Below are 12931 nucleotides of genomic sequence, written 5' to 3'. Positions count from 1 at the left end.
GCTCCATGCAACAACGTGGATGAATTTTAAAAACATAATGTAGAGCCAACGAAGCCAGATATAAAAGAGCACATTATGTACGGTTCCATTTATATCGTGCTCAAAGCAGACCATATTCAACTAGAGTGCTTAGAGGTACATACTTGGGTAGTAAAGCTATAAAGAAAAGAATACAGCATTTACATACAAATCAGAGTGGTTTCCTCCTGGGTTGGAGAGGAAGGGTTTGGGATTGGATGAGCCATACAGGGGCTGTAGGGGCTGGCAGTGGTGTATTTCTTAATCCGGGTACTGATTTCACAGAGGTTCACTTTATAATAATTTATTATGATTTACATTATGTTTTATGCACTTTTTCCATGTGTTTTCGATTCTCCAACTTTAAAATGCATCAAATGCCTGAAAGGTAAATATACACTCATACCCTTTGACTAATTCTCATTCGGGGAGCCTAAACTACAGATATAATCACATACCCAGACAAATTTAGACGCACAAAGATGTTCACTGTAGTGCTACTTACAATAGCCCCATTTTTTTAAAGGATCTAAATTTTCACTAATGGGTCAAGAGTTAAATACAGTATGGTATATCCACAATTTGGAAATTTATTTAACCATTTAGCAGTCTGCTATCAAAATATATTTAATGGAATAGGACACTGGTCATGATCCATGAATAAATGGAGATAAAAATAATGGAATATAAACTAAACGTAGACTGTGATCTCAATATTGTCTATATATACTACATATTCATACAAAAAAGACCGGAAGGAAATATATAAAAATAACAGGGGTAGTTACATCTGGGCAGTGGAATTATAGGTATTTGTTTTTGTCTTTATACTCATATTTCCAACAATGGATATATATTAATTTTATTCTTTAATACATTCCTTTTCTCCCCCTTCTTTAAATCTGGACCTTAGATGCACACAATTAGTTAACCACACTTCTCAGGCCATTGCACACCATCAACGGCCTCTAAGTATGGCCTCTATTTTGTTTTATATTCACTTATTCTTGCCTTTGTCACCCATCTCCACTCCTATTTCCCCCTCCCCCACAGACACCCACTCAGGTATATTTAAAGTATGTTCTTTCTAACCATATGCCATACATTTGTTGGGGTGTATGTGTATCCAAATAGACAGAGTAAAAAAAATATATGAAGAGCTGAAGTGCTGTTTTATGGTTGTTTTTGAATTTTTACATAAATGGTACAGAGTTGTGAATCTGATGCTGTCTTACTTTTTCAATCAACATCATGTCTTTGAGATCATTCCTTGATGCTATTTGTAAATAAAATGCATTATTTCCGACTCTTGCTTAGTATTCCATTGTTTACTTGTATCACTGTGGTAGAGACCCCAAAAGCAGTTTTGTCCTCTTCCAGAACACACTCAGGGACTACATTTCCCAGTCTCCCTTGCAGATAGGTGGAGCCACCTAAGACACTTGAGCCCATGGATGCTAGCCCAAGAAACTTCTCCCTTGCCTTCTCCTCTATGCTCTTTTCCCTTCTAAGCTAGTTTGTATGAGGATCCCAGAGTGACCTTGGAAGTCATGGGTTTAAGGTGGCAGAGTCACCCTCAACCTGGGTCAGAATGCCTGAGTGGAGGGAGCCAGACTTACCCATCAATAACATTCATGTTGGACTGTTTAATGAACAAAAAATAAAACTTCCAGTGGGTCTGACACTTTACATACATTAGGGCCTATTTATTATAGCAGTGAATATTAACCCTAACCAGTAAAACATATTCTACTTATCCATCTCCTAGTACAAGACACTAATGCCCCTTACTCTTTAAAGCAACACTGTGACACATATCCTCCTACATATTTCCTTTTACATCTGTGAGCAAGTTTTTCTTAGGTTGTCTATAGGAATGGAATTGCTGGGTCATGGAGTATGTACATATTTTGTTTGCCTGACCAAAGCAATGTCAGGGGCATCGACAGCAGAGGTTTTAGTATTCAGATACCCAGCATCAACATAGCTGGTTGGGGTGTCTGTGCTCAGAGGGGTCATCCCTGGGGCCATGTCTCAAAGTAGTTTGGGCAACGTTCTACGATCGTGGTCTCAGACTGGTTTCCTGGGCACCCTGGAGATGCTGTGAGCACCCATAATCCTATCTAATAAAAAAGTAATATGCAAATTGACCGTCACTCCAACACACAAGCTGGCTGTCCCCATGTGGTCAAAGATGGCTGCCCCCATGTGGACACAAGATGGCCGCTGCAAGATGGCCAGCAGGGGAGGGCAGTTGGGAGGGACCAGGCCTCCAAGGGAGGGCAGTTGGGGGTGATCAAGCTTGCAGGGGAGGGCAGTTAGGGGTGACCAGGCCTGCAGGGAAGGGGAGTTAGGCATCAATCAGGCTGGCAGCAGAGTGGTTAGGGGGTGATCAGACTGACAGGCAGAAGCGGTTAGGGGCAATCAGGAAGGCAGTCAGGCGAGCAGTTAGGAGCCAGCAGTCCTGGATTGTGAGAGGGATGTCCGACTGCCCATTTAGGCCCAATCCCGGTAGGACATTCCTCGATGGGTCCCAGATTAAAGAGGGTGCAGGCTGGGCTGAGAGACAACACCCCCCCCCTCCCCGTGCACGAATTTCATGCACCGGGCCTCTAGTCATTAATAAAATTACTAGAGTGGGTTCTGTTGTGTACAGCTGCAAATTCCTAACCTATGTTAGATTAGGGGTTGGCAAACTACTTCTGTAAAGGACTAGACAGTAAATATTTAAGGCTTTCAGTGTCATGCGGTCTGTGCCCCAATTCTTCAATTCTGCTTTTTGTATCACTCACAGCAGCCAAAAACAATATGGAAATGAATGGGTGTGGCTGCATTCCAATATAACTTTTTATTTATAAAAACAGTAGCCTTCAGGCCACAATTTGCCAATCCCTGAGCTAGACAAAAAGAGATCTCTCCTTCCTCTAAGTCTCTACGTAGACATTTACATCGTATTTCTTGATCTTGCTTTAGTCAGCTTCTTTTCTCAACCCACTTTTGGGTCCCATGCAGAACCTAACACATTACCTCACCTGCAATAGGCTGATTGGATGAGTAAGTGAGTGAATGAATGAATGAATGAATGGCTTTCATTTAGAGGCGGTCCCATGAACAATCCAAGCACAGACCAGTGAGAAGAGGAGCCCGCAGCAGACAATCTGTGCAGCAGGGGAGTCTAGTCCTGCTCCACGTGCCCCTGGGGGACAGAGTGCTTTCCTTTTTTCTGAGTCCCCAGAGCCTAGCACGTGCTTTACATGAGGTGCTTCTCTGTCCAGGATCTGTGCACTTAACTTTTTAGAAAGCCCCAAAGCAGGCCCCAGGCCTGGGTAGGTCCCTACCTTTTCACACTTTCACCCAACACTGAACCCATCCCAGGCTAATGAGGAACCGAGAGACTGACCTCTCAGCCCCAGAGGGCTGGGAACAGATATTTAGGGGACTCCCAGAAGCTTTGTAGAAACTCCTGCCTCAACTTTAAAGGTCAAGTTGGCCATCTCTGGCCTGCCTGCTCCCCCTCTCTGGTTTTCTTGGCCTGGAAACAGCCGCGTTGGGCAGAGGGGTTGGGGTGGGATGGAGGGACGGAGGCTGAAACCTGGGCAGACAGCAGGGTCAAGTGCCCAGCTCACTCCTCTCTTGCCCTCTGGCCTCCTGGGGAGCTCGAGTGCCCCAACGGTGGGGCTGGGAGGAGTGTATTAGCTGAGGCAACTTTGGCCTGGGAGCAACTGGGCCACTCACAGTGTTCTCTGTCGCTGCCAACACAATAGAAGTTTTGCTGAGACTCAGGGAGCGTCTACAAAGTGCTCTCCAAGAGCAAGGCGCTGAGGCCCCAGCTTTTGGGAGGCTTTTTATCTTTGGATCCAGGCGAAGGTGTGGAGGGGCAGGGCAAGGCCAAGGTTGAAGACAGTTGTAGCCACCTGGAGCTGTTGGGGTTGTGCGAAAAGGGAGTGGTCCTGTGAGATGAACAAAAGGCCAGGCTGGATTGGGGAGGAGGGAGTCACCTCTATCCTTAAGGTGGGCAGGGAGGCCACTGGGAGCTGGTGACTTGGCTTCAGCCAGAGCCCTGTTGAAAGACACATAGGCCCCACTGGTGTGGTTCAGTGGTTGAGTGTCAATTCTCAGTCAAGGCACATCGGTTCCCAATGGTTGGCATGCAGGAGGCAGTCAATCAATGATTCTCTCTCATCATTGATGTTTCTGTCCTATGCTTGCCTCCTTGGGCACAGTCTTTCCCTAGAACAATAACCCAACAGGGTTAATAAAATGAGCCAAAGGGTCAGGATTTCTACCACCAGATACTGCCAGGAGATCAACTCATGAGATAATGGTAAGTGGGTAGAATCTCTATGATTATGGCAAAATGGGGTAGTCAGGAGAAGGTAGCATCAAAGTTATAGTGGGGGGGGGGGGGGAATTATGTTCACATCCCTGGAGCTGAAAGCCCTGGGTTCAAATCATGTCTGTGCCATCATCATGCTGGGTAACCTCAGGCAAGTGATTCAACCTCTCTGTCCTCAGTTTCCCATCTAAAAATGGGAACAATGATAGTAGCCACCTCAAAGTATTTGTTATGAGATGTAACACAAATGCAAGGTGCTTAGCCCAACTGGTGTGGCTCAAGGGTCAACCCATGAACCAGAAGGTCACGGTTTGATTCCCAGTCAGGGCACATGCCCGGGTGGCGGGCTCAATCCCTGGTAGGGGACATGCAGGAGGCAGCCTATCAATGTGTCTCTCTCATCATTGACGTTTCTGCCTCTCCATCTCTCCCCCTTCCTCTCTGAAATCAATAAAAATACATTTTTAAAAATGTAAAGTGCTTAGAACAGTGATGAGCACTTGTTAAGTATTCAGGACGTGTCACCTACTGTTACTGTTTAACAACCCAAGTGTGCCTCTGTCCAAAGAACGCGTTCAGCTCGCTTGAGTCATTGTCTTTACCTTCCTGGCCCCTTGGTGTTAGCTTTTCTATCTGTTGACTTAGGACACTTGGTGTAGAGGAGGAAGGAGAGACCTGGGAGATGCCAGGGGGTGGGAAGATGGGGAATCCAGGAAGGAGGAGCTTTACAGGAACCAACAGTTTCCAGAAGCAAGGGCCAGAGAGCAGCAACAAAAGCCCCAGAGGTGAGTACAGCGAAGACGTAGACGAGGCTGCTGCAGCCTGGCAGCGGGACGTCCCATCACAGTGACCTTTGGAAGGGCCGTGGGGGCAGAAACCAGCTTCAGAGGGGCAGGGACGGCCCGCACTCAAGCATAGAAATTGGTCAGGAGCACCAATGCTTCTGAGAAATCTGGCCCGACTGGATTGTATCTAGAAGGAGAGAAAAAATGTGGGGGGTTTTGGTGTGTGTTTGTTTGTTTGTTTTTAAGGATAGATCATCTGAACAGGTTTAGGGGGGGAAATATTTCAAGAGCCGTGACCACAGGGTCTGAAAGGAACACAGCCTGACTCTCTCAGAAAGTTCACGCCTCAGTTATATGATCCACAAATTTCTATTGAACTGTTAACCACCCCCACACTCACTAATGTCATGGTGAGATACCAAGAAATAAATAACACAGTCTCTGTCCTTAATTAAGGGTGGTTTCCAATCTGGCCTGGAAAAGTTCACAGGAACACGAAAAAGATAAAGTCGTGATAAAAAGTTAAAACATGGAGACAGGCCTGGTTGGAAGAAAGGTGGCAGCTTTGATAGCCCACAGGAAGATATTTTTAAAATGAACTTAGTTGCCATTGATGACAGATAGGAAGTTTTCACAGTAAGATCTGAATTTCTCACGCCCCACAGGTTAAACATCAGCAAATTCTACAGCTCCGCCTTCAAAATGCAAATACCCAGAGTCTGAGGACTTCTCCCTACCTCCACTCTTACCCACACCTACTGTCCATTCTCTACATGCAGCCGGAGGGATTCTGCGAGGACCTAAGTCAGATCCTCTCCCTCCTCTGCTCAGAACCCTCCACGGCTCCCACCTACTCGGAACAAAACCCAGAATCCTCACAGTGGCCCGCAGACAGTCCTTCTACTTTCCCTTCTCTCCCTCTTTTCCAGCCACACAGACCCCTCCCTGTTTCTAGGACATTTCAGTCAGGCTCCCTCCTTGGGACCTTTGCATTTGCCTCCCCCTTTTCCTGGAGTGCTGTTCTCCTGGGGAAAGGGTACCCCACAACTCATTCGGCGAATCTTTCCAGACTTGACTCCAATGCCCCCATCTCACTGAGGTTTCCCAGATACGCCTCTAAAAATTCATACTACCCGTGACACTTCTACCCCCTGCCCTGCATGGTGTTTCTCCAAAGCACTTACCACCCTCTAACATGCTACACAGGCGAGTTGGTTCACATCTGTCCCCCATTAGCCTGCAAGCCATGTCTTTCATCTGTTTTGACCCCATGGTCACGCCAGTGCCTGGAATAGTCCTGCACATATTAAGCTCTCCGAAAACATTTGTGCAATGAGCACATTTCCAGCTTCCCCAGAAGGATTTGGCAATCCTGGGCAGGAGCTAGATAAGGAGGGGCCACCCCCTCTTCTGCTCGCCGAAGTCCCCACCCAGCCCCCTTCACTCACTTGTGTTTTTGTCCCCTGGGCAAGTGACAGAACCCTGCACGGGGAGTCCAGAGCCTGGCGTTCTGATCCCAACTTTTCTGTTAAATCGTTTCTTCCCTGCCACTTCCCTGTCCCGGCCAGCCTCACTGCCTGGAATACCCTTCTCCTGTCTGCCTGGCAAACTCCCCTTCGCCTTCTAAATCAGGGGTCCGCAGACTCCGGCTGCCAGCCAAACCCAGCCGGCTGCCTGTTTTTGTGCAGCTTGTGAGCTAAGAATGGTTTTTACATTTGTAAATGGCTGGGGGTGGTGGGGGCGGGGGAGGGATCGAAGGCAGTCAATTTCATAACGCGTGAAAATTATATGAAATTCAAATGTCAGTGTCCGTAAATGAAGTTGTATTGGCCGCCCAGAGCCACACCATTCACTCACCTGTTCTCTGTAGCACTACAGCAGCAAAGCTGAGCAGTTGCGACAGAGACTGTGTGGCCAGCAAGTCTGAAATACTTGTCACCTGGCCCTTTACAGGAAATGTTTGCCGACCCTGGTCTAAATCCTTTCTTGAGATGAACAAAAACTAAAAACCACCAACGTTTTTCTCGGCCTTAGATCCTCTGAAACTTTCTCTCACTCCTGGACCCACTTTGGCCCAGGGGACCCATTCCTATTAGAGCTCTGTGCATTTGTCCCCTTCCTCCTCGGAGATCTGGCCCTCATCTCACAGGCTCAAATCCTCCAGCACTGGTCACGTGGCCTGATTGTCAATGACTATTGACTAAGCCAGTGATGGCGAACCTATGACACGCGTGTCAGCACTGACACGTGTAGCCATTTCTGATGACACGCGGCCGCTGAGGCGGCCGCATGCCGAGGATGAAACATTTGCTGCTCCTGAGGATGAAACATTTGTGAAATAATGTTTTTTCTTCAAAGTGACACACTACCCGAGGTATGCTCAGTTTTTTGGCGAAGTTTGACACACCAAGCTCAAAAAGTTGCCCATCACTGGACTAAGCTTTACTGCAGGACCCAGGCCACCCACTTCCCTCTGGGCTTAGTTTTCTCACCTGTACAGTGGGAACCTTGATCCCTATGATCTCCAGCACTGCATGGAAGAAGCATACCTGAGTCCTTGGCAGGCAATGTGAGATTATTCGCCGAGACAGATTGTTTAATATGTTTTTATTGATTTTTAGAGAGAGAGGAAAGGAGAAGGAGAAAGAGAAGGATGGATGTGAGAGAGAGCTAACCATCGGCTGCCCCCTGTATGCCCTGTATGCACCCTGAGGAATTGAGTCGGCGACCCTTTGGTGCATGGGGTGATGCTCAGCCAACTGAGCCACACCAGCCAGGGCCAGATCTTTTTTTTTTTTTAAGACACTGTGAGGGCACAAACTCATAAACTGTGGCCCAATTTCAGCCCAAATGTGTTTTGCTTGGTTTGTACCTGCTCTAACTTTTGTTTTTGTTTTTTTACTGAGATATTGATATAAACATAACCTCTATAACCCAGCCCACTTTAGTCACACGTACTATCTTTATGGCCCTTGTGGGCATTTGAGTTTGCCATCCCTGGATAGAAAGTTAAAGATCATTACAGCGACAATGCCCAGAAGACCTAAAGAAGCTTCTGGAGTCAAAGGTTAGGGATGTATTTAGGCCAGTCGTTCCCAAACTGGGTTGAACATCGAAATCACCAGGGAAGTGTATGACATGCAGATTCCAGGCCTACCCCAGGCCCACTGAATCCTACTCTCCATAGTATGTGGCACTGGATATGAATTTTCTTTTCAAGATTCTCCCAAAATGTTTATGCATTGCAGATGGGGAAAATGTATTGAATCAAGCTCTGCAGATGTGAATTTGACTGTACCTGTCAAAATTATAAATGTATCTATCTCTTGACCCAGCAATTCCACTGCTGGGAATTTATCTTCCAGACCAGTGCTTCTTAAGCTTCAATGTGCACACAAATCCCCTGGGCATCTTTCTAAGATGCAGATCCTGACCTAGCAGGCCCAGGGTGGGGCCTAGGAGACTCCAGTTTTAACAAAGCTCCCACCTGACTCCCAGCTGCTAGTTCTGGAACATTCTGAAACACACATACCCAGGGATGCCTGTACAAGGTGAGTCATCGTACCATCCTCTGTTATGTGCAAGTGTGGGGAATAACCTAAATGTTCCTCCACAGGCAACCGTCTAATAGGTGCATCCCTGCGACGGAGCATTACACAGCCTTGAAAAGGATTACGGGCGGCTCTTTGCGGAATGGTACGCAATGATCTCCGCGACGTGTCATTAAACACAAAAGGCAAGGAGCAGAACAGTGAGTGGAGTGCTCAACCATTTGTATAAAGAGTGTTGAGGGGAATATTTATGCTCATGTCGACTTGTAGAAGCACAGAATAGCCTGGCAGGAGAAACGTAACCGAATGCCTCTGGAGAAGAGAACAGAGTGGATGGATGACAAGGGAGAGAGGGAGATATATTAGAATACCCATTTGAATTTTGAACTATAGGAATATAAAACCTGTTCAAAATTTGTTTTTACTTTTAAACTATAATGATACCTAAATAAAAAGACTCACTTTGTAATTCTGGTGCTCAGACACGAATTTAGACCATCAGAAAAGCTGGTCCAGAGTGGGTCACCTCCTACCTCGGCACACCATGTACATTTGTGCGCGCGCGCACACACACACACACACACACACACTTGCGGACAGCTTTGAGGACAGTCTGTGCAGTGTGTTGGCAAGCAGACCAGGCTTAAACTCTGCAAACTTGTTAGATCCCAGTCCTGCCAGCCAAGTGATATAGAGCAAGACATTCAGCCTCAATGAGCCCCATTTCATGGGGGATGATCAAAATAACACTGGTTGCCCTGCAGACCTTGAGGGGTGGGAAAACACTTCACCAACAAGAGCACACACGAAAACACTAGTTATAACATGAACCCCAATGGTGAGCAGGGGGCGGGGCTGCCCAGCGTGGTCTCCGCAGGGTCTCGTGCAAACCTCCCAGGACACCATGCAAGGTGGAAACCCAATACCTTGACCTTTGCAGGGAGGCAACTGCTCTGAGCAACCCCTGGCAATGCTAATCACCAACTCTCCTCCCACCATCTGGTCCAGCTGCCAGGCTGAGTCACATGCAGGCAGGCTGAGGGACAGGCACATGACCTGTATGTGGGACTGGTGTGTGAGGTGGTTGGGGGAGGGTGGGAAAGGCCACAAAAGGCTGTCACTCCCCCCTCAGTGGGAAATTTCCTGCCAGAGGAGAAGATCTAAGCTTGACTCTAGGTTTGGAACTCAGCTGGCTGCCTGGATGTCTGGTAGAACTCCTCCTTCGGGAAGCCCACTGGGTGTGCATAGGAGAGAGAGAGAGAGAGAGAGAGAGAGAGAGAGAGAGAGAACTGGAATAATAATAAAAACAACCAACAAATATAGAGTACTTACTGTGTGCCAATCTCTGTCCTAAGCATCCTGCAGATTAGACTCTGGGAATCTTCATCCACACCAGCATCCTCATCACCCCCACGTTCCAGCTGAGGACCTAGAAGCACAGCACAATTAATAATTCACCCAAGGTTATATAGTCCAGATTCAGAGCCAGGCAGTCTGAGTCCAGAGGCCCCCCTCGGAACCTCTCAGCTGCAGGGAATTTCATTCCTTGAAGGGGTTTTCCAGGCGTCACTGGGCTCAGGGCAGTGAATGACAATGGTGGAAACACTGCCAGCTTACGTTGGCATCTGTCTGCGGAACGTTGGACAAATGAACCCTGTGCTTCATGCCTTAGAGCCTCCGTTTCCTCAGCTGTACAATGAGGATCATCATGGCAGTGCCCACCTTTCAGGCTGTCTCAAGGCTCAGTCATGAGGTATTGAGAGTGCTGCACACAGGGCTGCACAGATATTAACTTTGTTAATATAATTTATACCCATTATTATCCAGAACTATTGAATGACGTATTAAAAAAATAATAATAAAAACAGCTAGAAACCCCCAGGCCTGTGCAAGAAGGAATCAAATCTCTTTCTTTAACTGTTTGTCCATATCATTCATCTGTAACATGTGACCTAAATAACTTGCCTTTTCTCCTGTTTCTATAAGAAAGCAACATAGGGTTAGCAAAGAAAGTACACAGATCTTGGTCATGATTAAAACCACTTTCGTTTTTTCAAAGACATCAAGAATCTTGATTTCTACCAAGAGATTTTCGCAGAAGAGAAACCCACACATGGCACCAAGTCCAGCCTGGTGGCAGGGGGACAGATGAAATGTATCTTTCAAGGACACCTTCACCTCTTTGTCCTCGGGAAATTAATTCAATTCAACAATGATTTAGTGAGCATTTACACTGTTCCAGGTCCCTGCTAGATTCTGGGGAGATACCACTAAACAAGACGGATACAAATCCCCCTGTCTCATGAGGCTGACATTTTAGGGCAGGAGACAGATAATAAACAAGTAAAGAGATCATCAAATGTCAAGCGTTGAGAAATGCTGTGAAGAAAAATAAAGCAGAATTAGGGCATGGAGAATGGGGGAGGGGCGTTATTAATTTGAACAGAGTGACTTTTAAGCAGAGAGCTGATGAAGTGAGGGTAATTAGGGAAAAGGTATTCCAAGTTGAGGGCATGCGTGGCATGTGCAAAGGCCCTGAGGCAGGCGCAGGGGAGAGAATGATAGAAAATGAATTTGGACAAGCAGGCAGGCCTTCTCTCTCTCTCTCTCTTTTCTTTGCCCAACTGAGATGAAACCAGTAACCTGCCACCCCACCTCCATTCCAGAGCCGCAGGGAGATAATGGATGGGAAGGTTCTTTGAGAGGGAGAGCAGGAACAGTGTTATTAATGGACATGCTGGACAAGGCCCATGCCAGGTGCACTTTGGGACAGTATGCTTCCTCCTCCCTCCTGGTGATTCTGTTATCCTACATACCAGCACTGGGAGAGTCCAAGATTCAAATAGTTCTGTGCTCTAATTCAAGGGATGGAAAAGGTAGGGGCCAGAGGGGAAAGGAGACCTGCCTCAGGTCACAGAGCAAGTTCCTCCACAGCCCCGATTTTCAGGATTGGGCCCAAAAGTAGTGAACAAATATTTGAACCAGCCCACTCTCTGGTGAAGATAAGAGTAAATAAAATCAATACTCTTATCTCCTTAAGAAGTTGCTACTTCCCCAGGGCAAGAAAGAGGTGAGACAATTTGCTGGGGGGGGCGGGGGGGGTTGGGCTGAGGGAGATACACTCTGCAAAGCAAATTAAATGTGTTAAATTAGCAATTTCTCCAATGGATGGATCTCTTTGCTCTCAGCAGGTGACCTCTCATTTGTGCTTTTCAAAACATTCCCCTAATTTTCCTAGATCTTCACAGCCCAAGACTCAGGGGGCAGGGCGGGGGCGGGGGGGGGGGGGGGCGAGGGGGGCGGCGGCGCTGGTTGTCACCTTCCCACAGAAGAGGAGAGTGAGAGCAAGAGCGAGGCTCAAATAGCTCATCTGAAGCTGTACAGCAGGTTTATCTGATCAGTCAGTCAGATAGGGCCTAACTGTGGCCTGAGAAAACGGCGGGGAGCAGGCCACATAGAAAATAACATAATGAATAAGACCATTTCAGAGAACACAAAGATGAAATAAAACATGGGGACTGCAGAACTAATTTAGTGTGGTCAGAGAAGGGCCCCAGGGGAGGTGACATATGAGTGGAGCCTGCCGCTTGACAAGAAACCAGCTCTGCCCAGAGCCAATCAGAAGAGGGTTCCAGACTGAGGCACTACAAACACCAAGTCCCTGTGGTCGGAACTAGCCCGGTGGTGGAGGAACGGAGGGGCCGGTGTGGGAGGGGCGGGCCAGGGGGAGGGGCAGGGGAGATGAGATCAGAGATGGGGGCAGGGCCTTGCCGGCCACTGGAAGGAATCAGAGTCAGGCCTAAGGGCAGAGGCTGCCAGTGCCGGGCTCTATGGCTGGTAGCAGAGCTGGGCCTTCAAACCCAGATCTCCTTCTTCAGAACCAGGGCTTGCTCTTCCTCAGCTCCCTGTGGCCTTTTATGCATCCTGGTACCTCCTCAGCTGGCCCGGGAAGTTCCTGGTTGTACTCCTAGCATGTGACTCTGTCTTGCTCTGCTCAGCCCCAATTTCCCACAAACTCAGCATCGACTTGACTGCCTTTCTCACACGCACAGGCCGACCTTCACCTCATCTTCTCAAGTTCAGACTCTCTGGGGGTCTTGCAACAGGAGATGAATTTGCATCCCCCTCCTCCCCTGGCAGCAGCAGGAATTGGGGATGGAGAGAGAGAGAGAGAGAGAGAAGAGAGAGAGAGAGAGAGAATATGTGTCTTTCAGGAGTGAACTGCCAGCAAGCTAGGTAGA

The sequence above is a fragment of the Eptesicus fuscus genome, chromosome 12 (genome assembly GCF_027574615.1).
Source record: "Eptesicus fuscus isolate TK198812 chromosome 12, DD_ASM_mEF_20220401, whole genome shotgun sequence".
Classification (NCBI taxonomy): domain Eukaryota; kingdom Metazoa; phylum Chordata; class Mammalia; order Chiroptera; family Vespertilionidae; genus Eptesicus; species Eptesicus fuscus.
The sequence above is the reverse complement of the archived record's forward strand: the minus strand, read 5'-3'. Positions refer to the sequence as shown.